The 18,886-nt window shown below is 42.7% G+C and overlaps 1 protein-coding gene across 4 annotated transcripts in view; it reads left to right on the forward strand.

Moving 5' to 3' along the window:
- The first annotated feature begins 420 nt into the window (after positions 1–420).
- KLHL32 (kelch like family member 32) overlaps positions 421–18,886 on the forward strand; it is a 308,567-nt gene continuing 290,101 nt past the window's right edge. For 3 of the 4 annotated variants that reach the window (XR_012318437.1, XM_073675737.1, XM_073675741.1), the window contains exon 1: positions 421–692. The gene's annotated coding sequence lies outside the window, so the exon portion shown is untranslated. The remainder of the gene's footprint in view (positions 693–18,886) is intronic. The other variant, XM_073675739.1, reaches the window with a different exon arrangement.

The following is an 18,886-nucleotide window of genomic DNA, read 5'->3' on the forward strand; positions in this document are numbered from 1 at the left end:
GCAGCATCTCTGCTATCAGGAATCCCCCTTTCTGAAACTACTGTAGGGCAATTCTTTATTTCTTCATTGATCTGTCTGTGGTCTGCAGATTACATTATTAAATAACTTCCACTGCTGAAAAGGTTACATCTGACAACAGTAAATTAGTCCATTACATGTAACAATTTCCCCAAATATTGATCTAATTTGTATCACTGCATTGTTATTGTAACTAGTAGTATTGTGTAAACATGAGCTTTATACTCATCTTATGGTCACATTTCTATCCTTCCAGCATCACATTGATGTAAAATGGTGCACTGCTATAAATACAGTTCCATAAAGCCTCCACACATCTACTTTTTTTTTTTTTTTTTTTATTAAAAAGCCCTGATCTCCCTCCTGCAGGTGTAGGACAGGGAACATGATGAGCTGCCTTCTGCTAAAGCTCATGTGACATACCAGGGGACAGAGCCAGCACCAGCAGCATCTCCAGCATCACCAGGAGGAGGAGCTGCCTGCAGCCCAGACAATACAAGCAGCACTCACTGCATGTACACACTACACACATCTCTGTGCACCGCATGCATGTCACTGTGCCAGCACAGGCCAGCTCTTTACTACCAGCAGCCTCTGCCATCTCCAAGGACAGGCACCAAGAGCCTCAGACACCCAGCTGCTTCCCTGCCTCCTGCATCTCATGCTGACAGAAGGTAAGCCCTGAGGTTGCTACTGACAGGTGCCCTTTTTCCTTCCTCATCATTCTTGACCTTGCCTTGTAGTGCATACATATATATCAGACCTTTTGTGCTTTCTTTGCTTTTCATTATAGGATATGCTGTTTATTTGGGAGGTAGTGGGTAGACTTGAAATGGGCATGTAATAATACCCAGCCTGGCTACCAGGTACTTGTGTAAGTGCCAGCTGGCTGGCAGTACCCTCAGGTTCCTCCTTCAGTTTCCAGGGGTGAAGCAGTTCTGTGCTAAAGTGTCTGAGTTGTGTCTTTCTTGGATGAGTGCAATCACATGAAACCTGGTTTGTTGTTGTGCATTTAGTATTCTACTGCAGGGCCACTGCTGCATTGCTGCTTGCCATAAATTAGCCATTTGCTGCTCTAATCTGCACTGGGAATATTAAATGCTCATTTATGTGTATGAGCAATGTGGATTATAGTTCCAGTTGTGCTGTGGGTGGTTAATTCAGTGCAGACCAGAAAAAGCCAGGTGTGTGACATCATCAGCCGAGCTTTACAGAACATGGAGACATCCATACTGTGAGCAAATATGTCTGGAACAAAAAGTAATCTGCAAAATGTCCTGCCACTGGCCTATTGGAGAACAAATGCCTCCACAGCCTGATAGTGGAACATGGAAAATCAATCTACATTGTACAGCTGATTTCTCATAATAAGCTAGAAGGAGCGGGCACTGCCCACTGCTGGCATTACTGACTTGAATTTCAGATCTGCATTTGGTAAGAGGTCTTTAAAATTAATATGAAACTCCAGCCTGGACGATTAAGGAAATGTGATCATGTGCTTTTGTGCATTCTTAGCTAGATATCTTTTTATAGCTTCCCATGGCTTGTATGAGAGCACATCCATCAGATAACAACATTAGCAGGGATAAATGATGTGCCCGTGCTAAGACAGAAAGAATCACACTTCTGTCTGGAGCCTTGTGGAGCTTTTCAACTAGTTCTCTACACTCCTGTATACGCCGTGGGATTATGTAGTATAATGTATGTGCAGAACCACAAGCCGAGGAGCTAGGAACTCCTAATTTGATTGGGGATTTTAGGAAAATGAAGAAAAGCTCCTGCTCAGAGTTTAAAGGTTTATTTCAAGGACCGGATATTTTCAAGGCTTTGGTCAAATATTGAAATACGGATGTAATGTTTATGGCAGCTGCTGTAAATTACATGATTTGGGCGTCCCCACAGAATTAGGTAAGTAGTAGGCACATTCTGATCTACAGTAAGTGCTGGGTCACAATTTTCTCGATCCGATTGTTAAAATCACAACTAATTTGTAAAATGAGTGTCGGCTGCAATGCTTTTTCTCTTATTGATGTCAATCACTAGTTGATTAAAGAGACGTAAAGGAGACCACAGCCAGGGACTCCATAACAATTGGATCCTTTGGGTCTTATTGTGAAGAGTGTGACGAGCCTGACGTCATGACATCACTATATGTGCCTGTGGCGGCTTAGTGGGAAGAATGCTTGGTCGGGTAAGTGATTCAGGCATGTGGGCAGACCGGGTGCTGTATGACACTACTTACATGGGTGCCATGTGCACTGCTTATGACGCGCCCCCTGGGCCGTGGGGTACTCGGTAGCCGTGCCGGTCGGTTCTGGTGGTGTCACAGTGGCGGTGACCCGGTCCGTGACCCAGGGCGGTCAATAAAAGGGGATGTTGAGAAAAGGGGAATTAAAGTTTTATATATATAACATTTGTGACGCCACCTGTGGTATGCGGCTATATGGGGCCGCCGCTGCGGTGCAGATCCTCTGGAGCTGGTGGTGACGCAGCAGAGTTGGGACAGCTCTCCACAGGCAGAGCTTAGCTCCAGGGCAGGAAGTGGTACTAGCTGGTAGTAGAGGTCCCTGAGTAAAACATCTTTGTGCTCACCCGTATGGCAGGCAGCTCGGGCCTTCCTGCAGTGTCGCTCCCACGTGGCGGTGCTGGGCCCTATGGTGCTACTGAGCCTCTGGGCGTCTGATGGGTCCAGGAGACCTGCAGTCTTCTGCCCTCCGGTTTCTGCTGCTGGGCCTTCAGTGCCCCACAACCTTGGACTCCGGTGTCCGGTTCTTCTGCGCTCCTCTCTGGGGTGAGCTGGCTTACAGATCCACTCCCCAGGTCTTTCCTCTTCGCTCTCCTGACTTCAACTCCTCTCACTATCTCTTGCTAACCCCGCCTCCAGATTCCAGTTGCTAAGGGGAGGAGCTCCCCTTGCTGGTCTGGAGCCAGGAAAGTGTTGTATGCTAGTAAACCTGATTAGGGGACCCCCCCTTGCTTCCAGGCATGGCATCACCCCTTGTGAGGGAGGCAATGCCACTGTGGCAACCGGACTCCTGGGGTGCCACACTTACATGTACACTTTATGGTACTGATTTACTGGCCACTGTACGCTCTATTTACATGTGTATTATATGTACTGTTTATTACTTTGTGTGATGCTGTAGGAAATAATTATCTGCACCAAAGAATTAACTAGATCTATTATGTATGGCATAGTCAAAGTGTTTTAATTGTTCTTAAGTGGCCAGAACCAGACTGACATGATTTTATTGCAGAGTGGTTATGAAATTGTTGGTGGTTATTTGGTCTTGTGGATGAAACTGCTGTTTGTCTGCCATAATTGTGGCTATTAGAAATCTATTATAAGGGTATGTGCACACTATCTGTGCTGGCAGCGCTTTGAACGCAATATACTTTATGCTGCGTCCAAAGCGCTGCGTTATATGAATGCAGGTGAATCTGCAGGTGTTCATTAAACCGTGCGGATTCACCACTTTCAATACATTGTAGTGATCTTAATTTCTCTTGCAGAGACTAGCGACTCCGCAAGAGAAATTGACATGGTGCGAGTCTGATATACATGCCGCATGTCCTTGTCCATGGGTGATCCGTAGGTGGACGGAGACGCATAGTGGACATGGGATTTTTACAAATCTCATCCACTATACTGTAACATCTGGCCGCTGTGGGTTTGACGTCAAACCAGCAGCGGCTCCTGACCGTCTGCACGTACCCTTAAATCAATACATTTGAAAACCACATGCTGGTGTAGTTGTGGCTTCATCTCACTTGCACTATGTCCATTATGTGTGGACTCACTCTTAGGCTGCGGTCAGACAGCTGTAGATTCTCTCATCCGAGAGAATCGGGCCGATTATACAAATGACACTCTGATCAAGCTCTGATATAAGTATGATCCGAGTGTCAGCATAGTGTGATCTGATTCTCTCGGATGAGAAGAATCTACCGACTGTGAGGAGAAGACGGAGAACAAAATTTCCTCATCTTCTCCATTGTGTGAGTCCTCGACACTCGTACTTCACTCAGATCAATACCGTGTTATGTTTTCCATGCACCCATATACTTGAATGGGTAACTGGCATCCGATTTCATAGTAAAATCACAGCATGCTGCAATTAATTTCACTGACAGATTCTGTGAGTGAAAAAATCATGCATCAGCACTGCCACAATTAGTAGCATTTGTCCAAGTGCTATCCAGTAAAAAATCGGCTAGCACTCGTCAAAGTATACGCTGGTGTAAGCGAGACCTTTTTGCCCGATTCAACAAAATGTTAATGCCAGAATCGTAAAAACCTGTTTAAAAGTTACATAATTTGGCACAACTCAAGGCTGCACTAAAACATTGCAACTTTTGTCATTCTACACAATTTTAATGAGAGGCACCTTATCCCGCCCCAGGTCCGCCTACTTTGTCAGGGACGGGGCGCCTCATGTTAAATTCATGACAAGCGGCGGTGTACGCCTCTTCATGAATCAAGAGTGTCTGACTCCAACAACACCTCCACATCAAGACCGACGTGAACAACGGCGGTCTTCATGTTCGGTTCTTAGCGTTTGGTAATGAATGTAAGTATCAGAACTCCATGTAAAAGCATTAAAAAAACATGTAGACTGTATCATGATGTTGTAGTAGCATTTATTTATGTGGTCTTTATCATTTGTGTTCAATACTGTGTTCACACCAAACCAAGTGCTTCCGGGTACCCCTGAAAACCTCACCAACACTCAGATAGGAATGGTTTGCAGATGCCATTAATGCTGCCTAACAGTACAGGCATTAGCAATGAGGCTATGTGCACAGTGAGTTTTGCAGAAACTGAGTGCAAACTCTCCAAATCCTCCTTCAAATCTTAAAACTTCTCAAAAACTTGGAGTTCCCAGTCAGTTTCTCCTTCAAAAACTCAGCAAAAAGACTTCACTTCTCCAAACTAACCATTTTCCAATCAAAAGGCTGTAAAAAACACTTCAGAAAAATAATTTCTTCCACACCACTTCAGGAAAAGATAAACTTCTCTAAAAACTCAATAAAAAAGAGTTTTCTGAAGTGGTTTCTGCTAGAAAAACTGAAAATCGGGCTAGTCATGACCGCAAATTGTGAATTTGACTGGCTCTTTGTGCTTGTCCGCATTGCGGATGGGTGCCGGAGCTGCCTTTCATTGTATGCATTATTAAGTAGTGCACGCTATGATTTTTTCCATACACACCATTGTTCCGCGTGGAAAATTTGCCGTGTGCACTAGCACACTGGCTATAATGGGTTCATGTGCTCTTATAGGCTATCATCTTGTACATAAGAGGGTCAGCGACAACAACCTGTCTATTACAAAAAGTGTAAGTTAACCTTTTTACATACAGTATATGTGGTCAATGATCAATGGAAACATCATATTATCATTATTACATCCTATTTAACCAAATAGTCTATGAGCCTTCTTTAAGATGAATAGTAGGCATAAATTATGTCGGAGTGCTCAGGGCTGGACTGGATCAACAGAAAAATGTATATCCCCAACTCTAAAAAGGTAAAAGAACCAAGTCTCCAGAGGGCTCATCAGGTCCAACAGCAGAGATCGCCATCTGAAAGCTACAATTGGGTAAGTATTATCACAAATAACTTAATAGTCCTGTTTTAGTCTAATGCCTGAGTGTGAGCAAAAAGCAGAGTTTACAGCAAGTTTAAGCCCATTAAATAATATTCTTTGGTCAACACAAAGCACTCAATGTATTTAATTTTCCATCAGCTAGAAACTTGTACTAAATAAAGGATTTTGATCAGCACAATCAGCAGACAATCAGTATATCGGACGTACATGGGTGTTTAAGTGTCAGAACATCTACGAAAGTCAGCGGTGGTGCTCAGCTGGAAAATACGTTTTCAATTAATCCACGAAAAAGGGTCCTTTATGCCCGACTGAAGATACCAAAGAAAAAACTACGGCTGTTTCATGCTTACTTGCGCTTCATCTAGGCTTCCAGGTTCCATGACGGAACATTGCTAAACGTAAAACGGTCGCCACTTTTTCTTCTGTATTTTCAGCATATGAATAAAAGAACATTTTAAAGTCGTTGAGTGAGTGCCACAGTTTATTCCCTTTTTCATTGATTTCTTGAAGATTAGCTAGAAATTTGTATCCATACAAATTTATTTTTGTATCAAAACTACATCAAATGTTCTCCTGAAGGTATTGTTGCAAATTAGAAAAACATGGTGGCATCCAAAAATGGCACCAGACAAGTTTACAAGTTGTGTATGTTATTGCTGCTAAGCCCTATTACTTTTCTTAGAGCTGAGCAACAACATCTAAGGAAACCTATGGACAGGTGTGGCGCTGTTTCTCTAAGAAAGCAGTTATGTTTTCACAATCTTGTAGAACCTGTTTAAAGTCATCATTCACCTAAGTGTACCTCAAGTTTTACTGCATTCTAGAATTTAAACGGTATTCACTGAGACAGTTACAGTCCAGCTTGGGTCAAAAAAAATAAGCCTGTTTGTATGCTAAAGGGATTTGTAAAAATAAACTATTTGTGTGATTTCTATTGTACAGTATCTGCATCACCCAGCGTTAGGTCAAAGCACTGAGCATGATCATTGTTGTTTAGGTGCTAACCAGTGATTCTTAAAGTGTACCTTCACTGGATTTTTTATTTAAACTGAGTACCTTCTCTAATTGCCGCAGTTCCGCTGAATCTGGAAGAATTCCGCAGTCGCCATGTCTCTTCCTGCTTTTGGAGAGCAGTTGAGCAGCAGTTATGGAGAGCAGGAGCACACGAGAGCAGCAGTGCTGTAGAGCAGGAGCACAGAAGAGTAGTAACACTCTAAAGCTGGAGTGCCTGACCCGACTGTGTTGGAGGCAAAGTGTTGCTACTCTCCAATAGCAAGAAGGGACACGCTAATTGTGGAGTTCTCTTAGTGGTCCCGTGATACAAATCTTGTCTTATTAGAACTTGCTGAGTAAAGGCTGAAGCTGTGACCTTTGTGGGTGTTTGCTTTTTCACCTCTATGAGGAATGTTTTGATTGCCCAGCATCATAGAAGAGAAAAGGCAAACGCCCACAGAGAAGTACTGTGGTATATGCCCAGTTGGATGAAGAGAAAATTCACAGCTTTATTATTGGAGAATACATGAACTCCCCTACTGCTGTAAACGGTAAAAACGTAGGGTACTTAGTGTTTTTTGATCAAAAAGTGCAAAAGCCATCCAACCACGTCAAGGTATATCTTTTTATATGGATGGAAATAAGAGATTCAAAATCAGTAGAACAACCGCAATTGGAGGAGGTGCTTGGTTAAATTAAGAAATCCAGTGAATGGTGTTTTTAAAGGGATTACCTGGGACTTAAAAATTGATGGTATATAGATTGGATAGGATAGCCATTAATATCAGCTTTGTGGGGTCTGACTTTCGGCACCACTGATGGTCAGCTTTCAGTAACAGCTCCATACTTTAAGCAGCAGCTGTGCAACTCTGCTGTTTCATGTTAAAAGTACCAGGCAATCTGTTACTAAGAGCACAGTGATGTGCCTGGTAAAAAAATAACGGGATATAATGCTCGCAGAGCAACATAGCATTGAAACCATGGGCCTAATAACATGTAGATTCACCTCAGGCTGCCAAACAGCTCTGAGCCATCAAGGTATGGACTCTTCAAGACCACTGAAGGTGTCCTGTGGTATCTGGCACTAAGAAGTTGATAACAGATCCTATCAGTCCTATAAGATGTGTGTTGGATCCTTGGTAGATATAACTTGTCAACTCATTGAATTTTTTGTCATGTTGCTCAAACCAATACTGAATAATTTTTCGGGTGTGGCAGAAGGCATCTTCCTTCAATATCATTGTTGTAAAAGGGTATACTTGGTCTTCAGCAATGTTTAGATAGGTGGTAGTGGTACATTTGTGCTACAGAAAGTCTAATTTTTGTTCCTCATGCATATCAATTAGCCCTGAGAACCCATGACCATGTAACTGGTTCATTAGTAGTCCATCCTTCCTTGGACTGTCTTTGCTGCTAATACCCACTGTACCCCACAAGACCTTCTGTTTTACAGGTGTTACGACCAAGTTATCTAGTCGTCACATTTTAGTACTCATTGAGGTCGCTTAAATCCTTACTCTTGCCCACTTTTCTTGACTTAAACTTTCGGGACCTGACTGTTCACTCCTTAAGTTTCTTCAGAGGTCATAATATTTTTAAATTCACTTGACGGAGTTCAAGTAAGCATTGTGTAGTACGCGTAGAGTCTAAGAATCCAGTATGTATAGTTTTTGTGCCATTGTGATAATTTCCTTTGAAGTCTGGAGATAGTTTGTTGGTGTTGCATCTGAAACTAGACAATTTGCAGCTTTTGTCTTCAGCTCCCAATGGACACGTTCTGTGAGTTTTTGTACCGTTCTTCAATTTGCCTAGTGGGACAGCAACTTGTTCCAGTTGTCTTGCTGAAATAGCTTTATTGCAAATTAATTTGTGCTCTCCCTTAGTACGTGTACAGAATTTTACTAAAAGGACATATAGTCATCATGTCACACCATGGAAATATTATCTATTTTGTATGTTTGTTTTTTTTTTTTTTTAGTTTAAAGATCTTGTAGTCTTTATTTTGGTGTATATGCCATGGTTTATATTAAGCATATCCCAATAAACATACATTAAGGCTGCGTGCCCACTATGCGTTTTTCAAGCGTTTTTGCTGCAGAATTTCCGCAGTGAAAACGCTTAAAAAATGCTTGGTAATATGTGCCCCATGGACCCAATGATAATCCACATGTGCTGTGCACATGCTGCTGGAATTTCCCCTGTGGATTATCATTGCCGAAAAATCCACAGCATGTCCATTAATTTTGCAGACACGCGGCGCAATTGCCACCATTGACTTGCATTGAATCGCTTAATATCTGCATGACTACATGTGCACATGCGGATATTAAGCGATTCAATGTGTGGATGGTATCCGGGTCTGGAGAAGAGGAGACTCTCATCCAGACCCGGGTATCATAGTACCTGTTAAAAAAAATAATTTCAAATAAAAAATATAAATTATACTCACCTTCTGATGGCCCCCGGTCTCCTGTACGGTATGTCTTGGCTCCCCGGCGGCTCGCGATGGTGTAAAAGGACCTTCCATAATGTCATTTAGTCATGTGACAGGTCACGCGACCGCTGACATCAGTCACATGACTAAATGACGTCATGGAAGGTCCTTTTACACCACCGCGAGCCGTACAAGAGACAGGGCGCACTGGAGAGAAGACGGGAGGGCCATCAGAAGGTGAGCATAGTGTTTTTTTTTATTTTTTACCTTTTTTATTGTTTTTTTTAGCTATTAACTTGGTCACACTATATAAATCCATGCTGGTTGCATGGATTTATATAGTGTGACCAAGTTGTCAAGCACTTTTCCAAGTGATGCTAAAGTTGCTTGGAAAAACGCTTGATAACCCGCATGCAGAAATGCATGCAAAAACGCTTGACAAACGCTTCTACCTGGCAGGAAAAACGCATGTAAAATCCGCATGCGTTTTTCCTGCCAGGGAGATGCAGAAAAAAATCAGCAGCATTTCTGCATCGTGGGCACTTAGCCTAAAAAGGTCTTTAATATACTAATATTATATCTGGTGGAAATATGCACTATGAGCATGAATTGTTACACCACCTCAGGATGTAAGCTAATATTATATGGTCTCCACTGGTTCTGTACATGGCTGCTTTATTGGGCTGTGTGTAGAATACGTGATCAAATACATGAATAAAAAATATCAAGGTAATAAATCATTCTGGATGGTTTTACAGCATTATAGATGTATTCCTATCTCATAAACCCTGCAGAGCGTCCACTGTAATTATGAAAAAAAAACAAGCAGATGACCCTTCAGTGCTGTGTAGCTTGGATTGCAGCCTCCAAAAATTGAAAACCTCTTCACTCTATGTAACAAAATAAAAAAGTGAAAACTTTGATATCTTCCAAAATAACATTTGAAAAGCTCTTTTTGCTGTCTTTAGAAATATGAAGAGTTCCGTACAGAGATAAATCATTGATTGACGTTGCAGGCCTTATGCCTGAGGCTGGAGTACTGAGAGATACTTTTAAAAACAAGTCTTGTTCCAATTTCTTTCTGTTGAAGTGGAAACTGTATGCTGATCCAAGGCACTAAATATAACATCAGTACCCTGCTTGCTTGAATAGTGGCTCTATCGTGTCTTACTCGTGATTATGCCTGATCGACAGGAAAACAGGAATAAATCAGACAGGAAGGCTATGTTCACACATCATGGTTTTTTTGCGTCAATTTTCTGCAGTAAAACCTGATCTCTCAAAGGAGGTTTGTTCAGGATTTTTCTTGCAGTTTTGTTGCGTTTTTTTCAGCGTTTTTTTTCACAGTCCTTCTGTCTCTATGCATGTGCATAATGTTCAGTGAAAAAAATAAACTCATTTTATTTTGGCATCAAAAATGCTGAAAAAACGCTGAACAAAAAAGTTACCTGCGTTTTTGGTGCATTTTTCAGCGTTTTTTTCACCAGCCTTTACTTCCTATGAGTGAAAAAACGCTGAAAAAAGTGCTGAAAGAAGTGACATGCTCTATTTTCAAAAAAAAACATGAAAGGTACAAAATCCTGAACAAAAAAACCCATGATGTGTGAACTAAGAATTCTGGAATCTCATAGACTTTGCTGGTAGTGCAAAAACCAGTTGAAAATTTCCATTAAAAACCGCAGAAAAAAAACATGATGTGTGAACATAGCCTAAAGCCCCAGATTTTGGGTTGGTAACTTCAGTTAATATTTCATCATAGAAGTAGCAACCTAGAAAATGTTTTCACATTTGTAATGGATACCAGTGTACTTATTTGATCTAGTCCATAATTACCGCTTTGTAATGTATTTAATATGGACTCCTTCAGGAACAATTTTTTTCTTTCGGCTAAATTGTACCTAATTGGGTTTCATTAAAATGCATTGTTTTTTAGACTTTTCTTGCAAAACTGCTGGCTACAGAACTACACTGTGTTCCAAATTATTATGCAAATAATATTTTCTCAGATTTTCCCAAATTACCTATATGAATTGCAGTCATTGTAATTTTCCAGTCAAATAACTATTAGAGTACAATTGAAAGGTTTTTGTACAAACTGCCTATGATAACAGTATATTTTTTAAAAAATAAAAAACTCAAACTGCACTCAAAATGCATGTTCCAAATTATTATGCACAGCAGAGTTTTCAACCTTTTCATTTTAATAAAGAACAAAAAAATGGTCATTTTTGAAATTATAAGCATTAGCAGGTTATTACAAACTGAAATCAAACAGTTTTCAACTCAAAACTTTATTCTAGGTGATGTTACATTTGCACATAGGACCCCTTGTTCGAAAGGAGCTTCTGAACTCTCTCATTCATTGAATTTGTCAGGTTTTGGATGGTTTCTGCTTCAATTGTTTTGCATGAGGACAGAATACCCTTCCAGAGCTGTTGCTTAGATGTGAACTGCCTCCCGCCATCATAGACACTCCTTTTGATGATGCTCCAGAGGTTCTCAATGGGGTTGAGGTCAGGGGAGCATGGGGGCCACACCATAAGTTTGTCCCCTTTTATGCCCATAGCAGCCAGACATGCAGATGTGTTATGTGCAGCATGAGACGGGGCATTATCATGCATAAAATGATCTCGATGGTCCAGATGGATGGAGTGGAGGATGGCTGGTTGATGGACACCCCATGCAAATACGGCTACGGCGCCAACAAGGAGGAGGTGGAGTAATGTTTTGGGCTGGAATCATGGGGAGAGAGATTGTCGGCCCTTTTAGGATCCCTGAAGGGGTAAAGATGAACTCCATAATGTATGTTGAGTTTCTCAAACAGCACTTCCTTCCATGGTTCAAGAAGAAGAACCGTGCATTCCGCAGCAAGATCATTTTCATGCATGATAATGCCCCGTCTCATGCTGCACATAACACATCTGCATCTCTGGCTGCTGTGGGCATAAAAGGGGACAAACTTATGGTGTGGCCCCCATGCTCCCCTGACCTCAACCCCATTGAGAACCTCTGGAGCATCATCAAAAGGAGTGTCTGTGATGGCGGGAGGCAGTTCACACCTAAGCAACAGCTGTGGGAGGGTATTCTGTCCTCATGCAAAACAATTGAAGCAGAAACCATCCAAAACCTGACAAATTCAATGGACGAGAGAGTTCAGAAGCTCCTTTCGAACAAGGGGTCCTATGTGCAAATGTTACATCACCTAGAATAAAGTTTTAAGTTAAAAACTGTTTGATTTCAGTTTGTAATAACCTGCTAATGCTTATAATTTCAAAAATGACCATTTTTTTGTTCTTTATTAAAATGAAAAGGTTGAAAACTCTGCTGTGCATAATAATTTGGAACATGCATTTTGAGTGCAGTTTGAGTGTTTTATTTTTTAAAAAATATACTGTTATCATAGGCAGTTTGTACAAAAACCTTTCAATTGTACTCTAATAGTTATTTGACTGGAAAATTACAATGACTGCAATTCATATAGGTAATTTGGGAAAATCTGAGAAAATATTATTTGCATAATAATTTGGAACACAGTGTAATCATTCAGCTCATTCTGATTTATGACTACAGACCACATCAAAGATCAGCAAAGTTTGATGTGGTTAAAAACCAGCTGAGAGGAGAAAAAGACAGATTATACAGTCACAAACTCCCAGTCAGAGCTGTCTCACTGGGGTATTTTTAATGAACTCATTATGCAGCCAGTAATGTGCAGGAGAATAAAATTTGTAATGAAACCCAACTGCAAATATACTGTAGGTTCCCAATATACGTGCATTTGAGTAAAAATTAAAACAGCCCCAAAGATGTCCGTATCATTTAAAGGTGTGGTCCAGAATACAAGTTCATTTTCATCTTAAATTCAATAATCTAACTGCTTTCCTTTTTTTTACAACTTCATTTTTAAGTTGTGAGATTGCAAGTGCATGCTGGGATACTCAAACAAAGCGTCATCAGGGGGCAGAGGCTGCAGTCATTGTCGCAGCCCATGCCCCGTCCCTGAAATGACACACCATCAGTGACACTTGTTTCAGGGGCTGTGCTAGTCGCTTTGCCGACTCAGTATCTCCAGTGTCTCCAGTTTTCACACGTACTGGAGACACTGACACACTGTGACCCAATCAAATCTATGGGTCTGCGCACATGTTAGTGTGTTTCCACGGACCGTGTGTCCATGTGCAAAACACGCTGACATGTCCGTGTTTTACACGCTGCACGGGCCGCAAAACGTCCAACACACGTGCACACTAATGACAGATGGATGACATCCGTGTGTCATCAGTGTGACACATACCGGCTCCTGGGAATCAGCGGTACAGTTAGTGCTGTTCCCAATAACCGGGTGGTGAAGGAATCTCTCATCATTGTCCCCTGCTGGCTCTGCGGTCAGTGCCAGCAGGGGACAATGTTGAGAGTAGTAATCTGCTCTCACTGTCACCAAGTGTAAAAATAAGAATAAAATAAAAAAATCATTACACTCACCTGGCTTAAGGCGACCGCACATGCTGAGGAGCAGAGGAGAATGACTCACGAGCAGCGAGCGGGCTGAGTGACAGGACACCGCTCAGGGAGCTCAGCGTAGTTCAGGGGCTCGCTGCGGGACAGGGATATAAATGCCACTGGGTATAGCGTGTTAACAGTATCCTCTGATGAAGGAAATAGAGTGTTCTGAAACGAACAAGGACCAGGACTTGTGGATTGCACCGGCTACTGTGCTCCGTGGACTGCTTAACGTCACATGCTGCTGTACCTGTGGCTGCATTACTTTGTTTTTTGTGTTCATGCTCACCACTGGCCAGGGCTGCATGTTCGCTACACTGCAGCTCTACATTTTTCACCAAGGACCTCCGTGCACCCGCCGAGTGCGAGTCTTACTGCTCTTCTTTCAAGCGGATGAAACTAAGAACTTTGCTGGACTGTATAGCGGTAAATACTATAATTACTTTCACCTTTAGTGCATAGTGATTTTCACTATGTTTTTTGAGTTTTTTAACGTGTAACTGGATGCACATCGATACATATGCTATAATAGCAGGGACGGGCCAATTAGGCTGTTCCTCAAACTTCAATTTTTTAAATAGTTTTTTTATAAATTATCTATTTGCAGCCTAGTTTGTCACCTGCCCCAAAACTTGCTATTCAGTGTACAGTGCTCATATACAACCTCTTTTCTTGTTTTTACTGTGTATTTATTGGTGTTCATTTATGTATATACTTATTGTGCTGTTGATGTATACATAAAGCGTTTTGGAATTTAGCACACTTCTTGTGTGTCCTACGTGCTCCTGGGAAGGACATACTAGCGCAAAGGTATATATCTATTTATGGTTTCTTGAGTATATCTTATTTAAAGGGAATCTGTCACCACTTTGGAGTTATGCCATACAGGGTATAGAAAAGCTAATCTATACATACCTGTATGGCCCATAGCAGAGGTTTGATTGCAGAGAAAAGCGCTTTAATCAATTCTATTTTGTATAGGCTTGGCATCCGGGGGATGCCAAGCAATCCCCGCCTATGTGCTTATTATTCCCCCAAATCCCCGCCTATATGCTTAATTATAATATCCCCCCCCCCTCTTCTGCACGTCCTGTGACGTGCAATGTGCCCCCTGACTTCCCGGGCATGCGCAATGCACCGCTCACATAGACTATCACTTCCCGGCGCCTGCGCAATAGAAACCTGCGGCGCAGAACACAGGCAGACGGGGCCGGGATGAAGCAAAGCGCGCTCTCTGTGAGCTGTTCTTTGCGCATGGCCGTGAAGTCAGGGAGCACAGTGCACGTCACAGGGCCTGTCACAGGGCCCTGTGACATGCAGGGTAGGGGGGAATATGATAATTAAGCATATAGGCGGGAATTTGGGGGAATAATAAGCACATAGGTGGGGATTGCTAGGCGTCCCCCGGACGCCAAGCCTGTGGAAAATAGAATTGATTAAAGCGCTTTTCTCTGCAATCAAACCTCTACTATGGGCCATACAGGTATGTATAGATTTACTTTTCTATATCCTGTATGGCCATACTTGAGGTCTGATAACTCCAAAGTGGTGACAGATTCCCTTTAAGTTTGCACACATTTGACAGGGTGTGCACTATACCTGCTTGTAGCTTTTGTATTCTCCCATAGGCTGTCCTTTTCTGGAGGCGTTTAGTGCCGGTGTCTCTCAGTTTGTATCTGGTTTATAAAATAATATATGGGAATATAGAAATGGGGTTAGGCAGCTGATGAGAAGCCAAGATGCTGGGTTAGTTTAGAAAGGCGTACTGTTGAGAGACAGAAAACAACACCTACACAGTAAATTGTCAACATGAGTATTTACTGCAGCAAGCACTTTGCATAATGACTTTGAAGTCCTGTTATTAAACTCGGATTTAATATTGTTTATAGAGATTGCTAATGAAGAGGAGATGCTTATTTGTGAAGTGTTCGGGAGATTATCATTTACTACAACTAATGCTGATCCAAGAAAATGTGCAGATGAGGTTTCTCGCATGACATAATTAGTGGTCATGGAGAAAACATCCCGAGAGTATAGGTGTTCTGGAAAAATAAATCCTTAGTAATTACATTAAGCATAGGCAATGTAAAAATATCAGCGGATTAAAATGTTTTACATTTGTTATGCAGCTCTCCCCTACCAAAAGAATCATTTATCAAACTTGTGTCCTTGGAATTAAGATTTATTGTGTTATTGTATGTGTATTTTGGGTAAAGCTCTTTTTAATACATGAGCCAGGCAGATTTTGCTGCCTGTAGAGACTGCTGGCTAATGTACCTTATTATAATGCTGTTCTCTGTGTACAAATTTTCTATATGACTTTATAGCAGAGCTAAATTTATCATTTTACCATTTATTTTATCTATTTAGCGACTTTTCTCGAAAGCCAAAAACGGTTTGAGTTCCATTCACATTTTCATCAGGTTTTTTTTGCATATTATTATTATTATTTATTATTATAGCGCCATTTATTCCATGGCGCTTTACATGTGAAAAGGGGTATACATAGAAAATACACTTACAATAATCTTGAAGAAAACGAGTCAGCGACTGGTACAGGAGGAGAGAGGACCATGCCCGCGAGGGCTCACAATCTACAAGGGATGGATGGAGATACAGTAGGTGGGGGTAGAGCTCGTCGTGCAGCAGTATGGTGGAGCGGTGGTTACTTCAGGTTGTACGCTTGTTGGAACAGGTGGGTCTTCAGGTTCCTTTTGAAGATTTCCACGGTAGGCGAGATTCTGATATGTTGGGTTAGAGAGTTCCAGAGTAGGGGGGATGCACGTGAGAAATCTTTTATGCGATTATGGGAGGAGGAGATAAGGGGGGAGTAGAGAAGGAGATCTTGTGATGATTGGAGGTTGTGTGCAGGTAAGTACCGGGAAACTAGGTCACAGATGTATGGAGCAGATGGGTTGTGGATGGCTTTGTATGCCAAGGTTAGGGTCTTGAACTGGAGTCTCTGGGCAATGGGGAGCCAGTGAAGGGATTGACAGAGAGGAGAGGCCGGGGGGATAGCAGGAGGACAGGTGGATTAGTCGGGCAGCAGAGTTTAGGATAGATTGGAGGAGTGCGAGAGTGTTAGAAGGGTGGCCACAGAGCAGGAGGTTGCAGTAGTCGAGGTGAGAGATGATGAGGGCATGCACTAGTGTTTTTGCAGAGTCTTTGCTGAGGAATGTGCGGATCTGGGAGATATTTCTGAGTTGGAGTCAGCAGGAAATGGAGAGAGCTTGGATATGTGGTTGGAAGGAGAGATCAGAGTCCAGGGTTACACCGAGACAGCGAGCTTGTGTTACTGGGGAGAGTGGGCAGTCATTAAATTTGATGAATAGGTCAGTTGGGGGGGGTTGAGTGAGGTGGGGGAAAGATGATGAATTCAGTTTTGTCCATGTTAAGCTTTAGAAATCTAGCAGAGAAGAAGGATGAAATAGCGGACAGACATTGTAGAATCTGGTTAGTAAGGAGAAGATATCGGGTCCAGAGAGGTAGATCTGTATGTCATCAGCATAGAGGTGATACTAAAAGCCGTGAGACTCTATGAGCTGTCCCAGGCCAAAGGTGTAGATGGAGAAGAGCAGGGGCCCTAGGACTGAACCTTGGGGGACACCGACAGATAGGCGCTAGATGAGGAGGTGGTGTGTGAGTGGGAGACGTTGAATGTCCTGTCTGTTAGGTATGAAGAGATCCAAGATAGGGCCAAGTCTGTGATGCCAAGAGAAAAGAAAGTCTGTAGTAAGAGGGAATGGTCCATTGTGTCAAAGGCAAATGACAAAACCAGGAGGAGGAGGACAGAGTAGTGACGCTTGAATTTGGCGGTTAGTAGGTCGTTGGTGACTTTAGTCAGTGCAGTTGAATGGTGCGGTCGGAAGCCTGATTGTAAGCGGTCAAAGAGGGAGAAGGAGGAGAAGTAGGAGGACAGTTCAAGGTGGACCTGTTGTTCCAGTAGTTTTAAGGCATAGGGAAGGAGTGATATGGGGCGATAGCTAGACAGAGAGGATGGGTCGAGGGAGAGCTTTTTGAGGATGGGTGTGATTGAGGCATGTTTGAAACATGAGGGGAAGACGCCAGTTGTTAGTGACAGGTTGAAGAGGTGCGTTAGGGTTGGGATGAAGACTGTGGAAAGGTTAGGGATTAGGTGGGACGGGATTGGGTCAAGTTCACAGGTGGTGAGGTGTGATTTGGAAAGTAAAGAGGAAACTTGATCTTCTGTAATGGTGGAGAAGCTGGTTTTGGAGGAGGAAAGTTGGGTAGATATGAGGAGGGGCTGTGGGGACTTAAGGCAAATGCTTTGTCTGATGGTGTCAATCTTCTGCTTGAAGAATGAGGCAAAGTCTTCGGCTGAGATGAAAGGAGAGGGAGGAGGCACTGGGGGACGGAGGAGAGAATTGAAAGTGTTGAATAGCTGTTTAGGGTTGTGATACAGGGAGGATATGAGAGATAAGAAGTAAGTTTGTTTTGCTGCAGTGAGTGTGGACTTGAAAATGGTGACGGATTGTTTGAATGCGATGAAGTGCTCATTGGAGTGGGACCTTTTCCATCTCTGCTCAGCAACCCTGGAGGCCCGTCGCAGTTCTTTAGTCCAGTTGGTATTCCAGGGTTGCCTATTGATTGTGCAAGCTTTGGTGTGTGTGAGAGGGGCGACCGAATTGAGAGCGGTAGCTGTTGTAATGTTATATAAAGCAGCAGCAATGACTGCATCGTGTAAGGAACTTATGTCTGTAAGAGGGAGGAGAGATTCAGAGAGTGAGTGTAGGTCAAGGTGTTTGAGATTTCTGCGAGGATGTGTAAGTTTGTGGAGTGGAGTTTGTGGACCTGGAGAGGAGAGGGAAGAGAATGTAAGTAGGTTGTGGTCAGATAGAGGGAGAGGTGAGTTAGAGAGGTTAGATAGGGAACAGAGGCGGGTGAAGATGAGGTCCAGTGTGTGCCCATCTTTGTGAGTGGCTGTGGAAGACCACTGAGCAAGGCCGAAGGAGGAAGTGAGGGATAGAAGCTTATAGACAGATGACTGGGAAGTGTCAATGGGGATGTTGAAGTCGCCCATGATGATAGTGGGGATATCAGTGGAAAGGAAGTGAAGTAGCCAGATGGTGAAATGGTAGAGAAAGGTGGTGGCTGGTCCGGGGGGACGGTAAATGACAGCCAGTTGGAGGTTGAAGGGGGAGTAGATGCGCACACAGTGCACCTCAAAAGAAGGGAGAGTAACGGAGGGCGGTAGTGGCATTTGGGTGAAGGCACATCAATCAGACAGGAGCAAGCCTACTCCTCCACCATGTTTGCTGCTGGGGTGGGAGGTGTGGGAAAGGTGGAATCCACTATATGAGAGTGCAGTTGGA

This window comes from Phyllobates terribilis, unplaced genomic scaffold, assembly GCF_046119375.1.
Source record: "Phyllobates terribilis strain yellow unplaced genomic scaffold, ASM4611937v1 Scaffold_3__8_contigs__length_932513732, whole genome shotgun sequence".
Lineage (NCBI taxonomy): Eukaryota > Metazoa > Chordata > Amphibia > Anura > Dendrobatidae > Phyllobates > Phyllobates terribilis.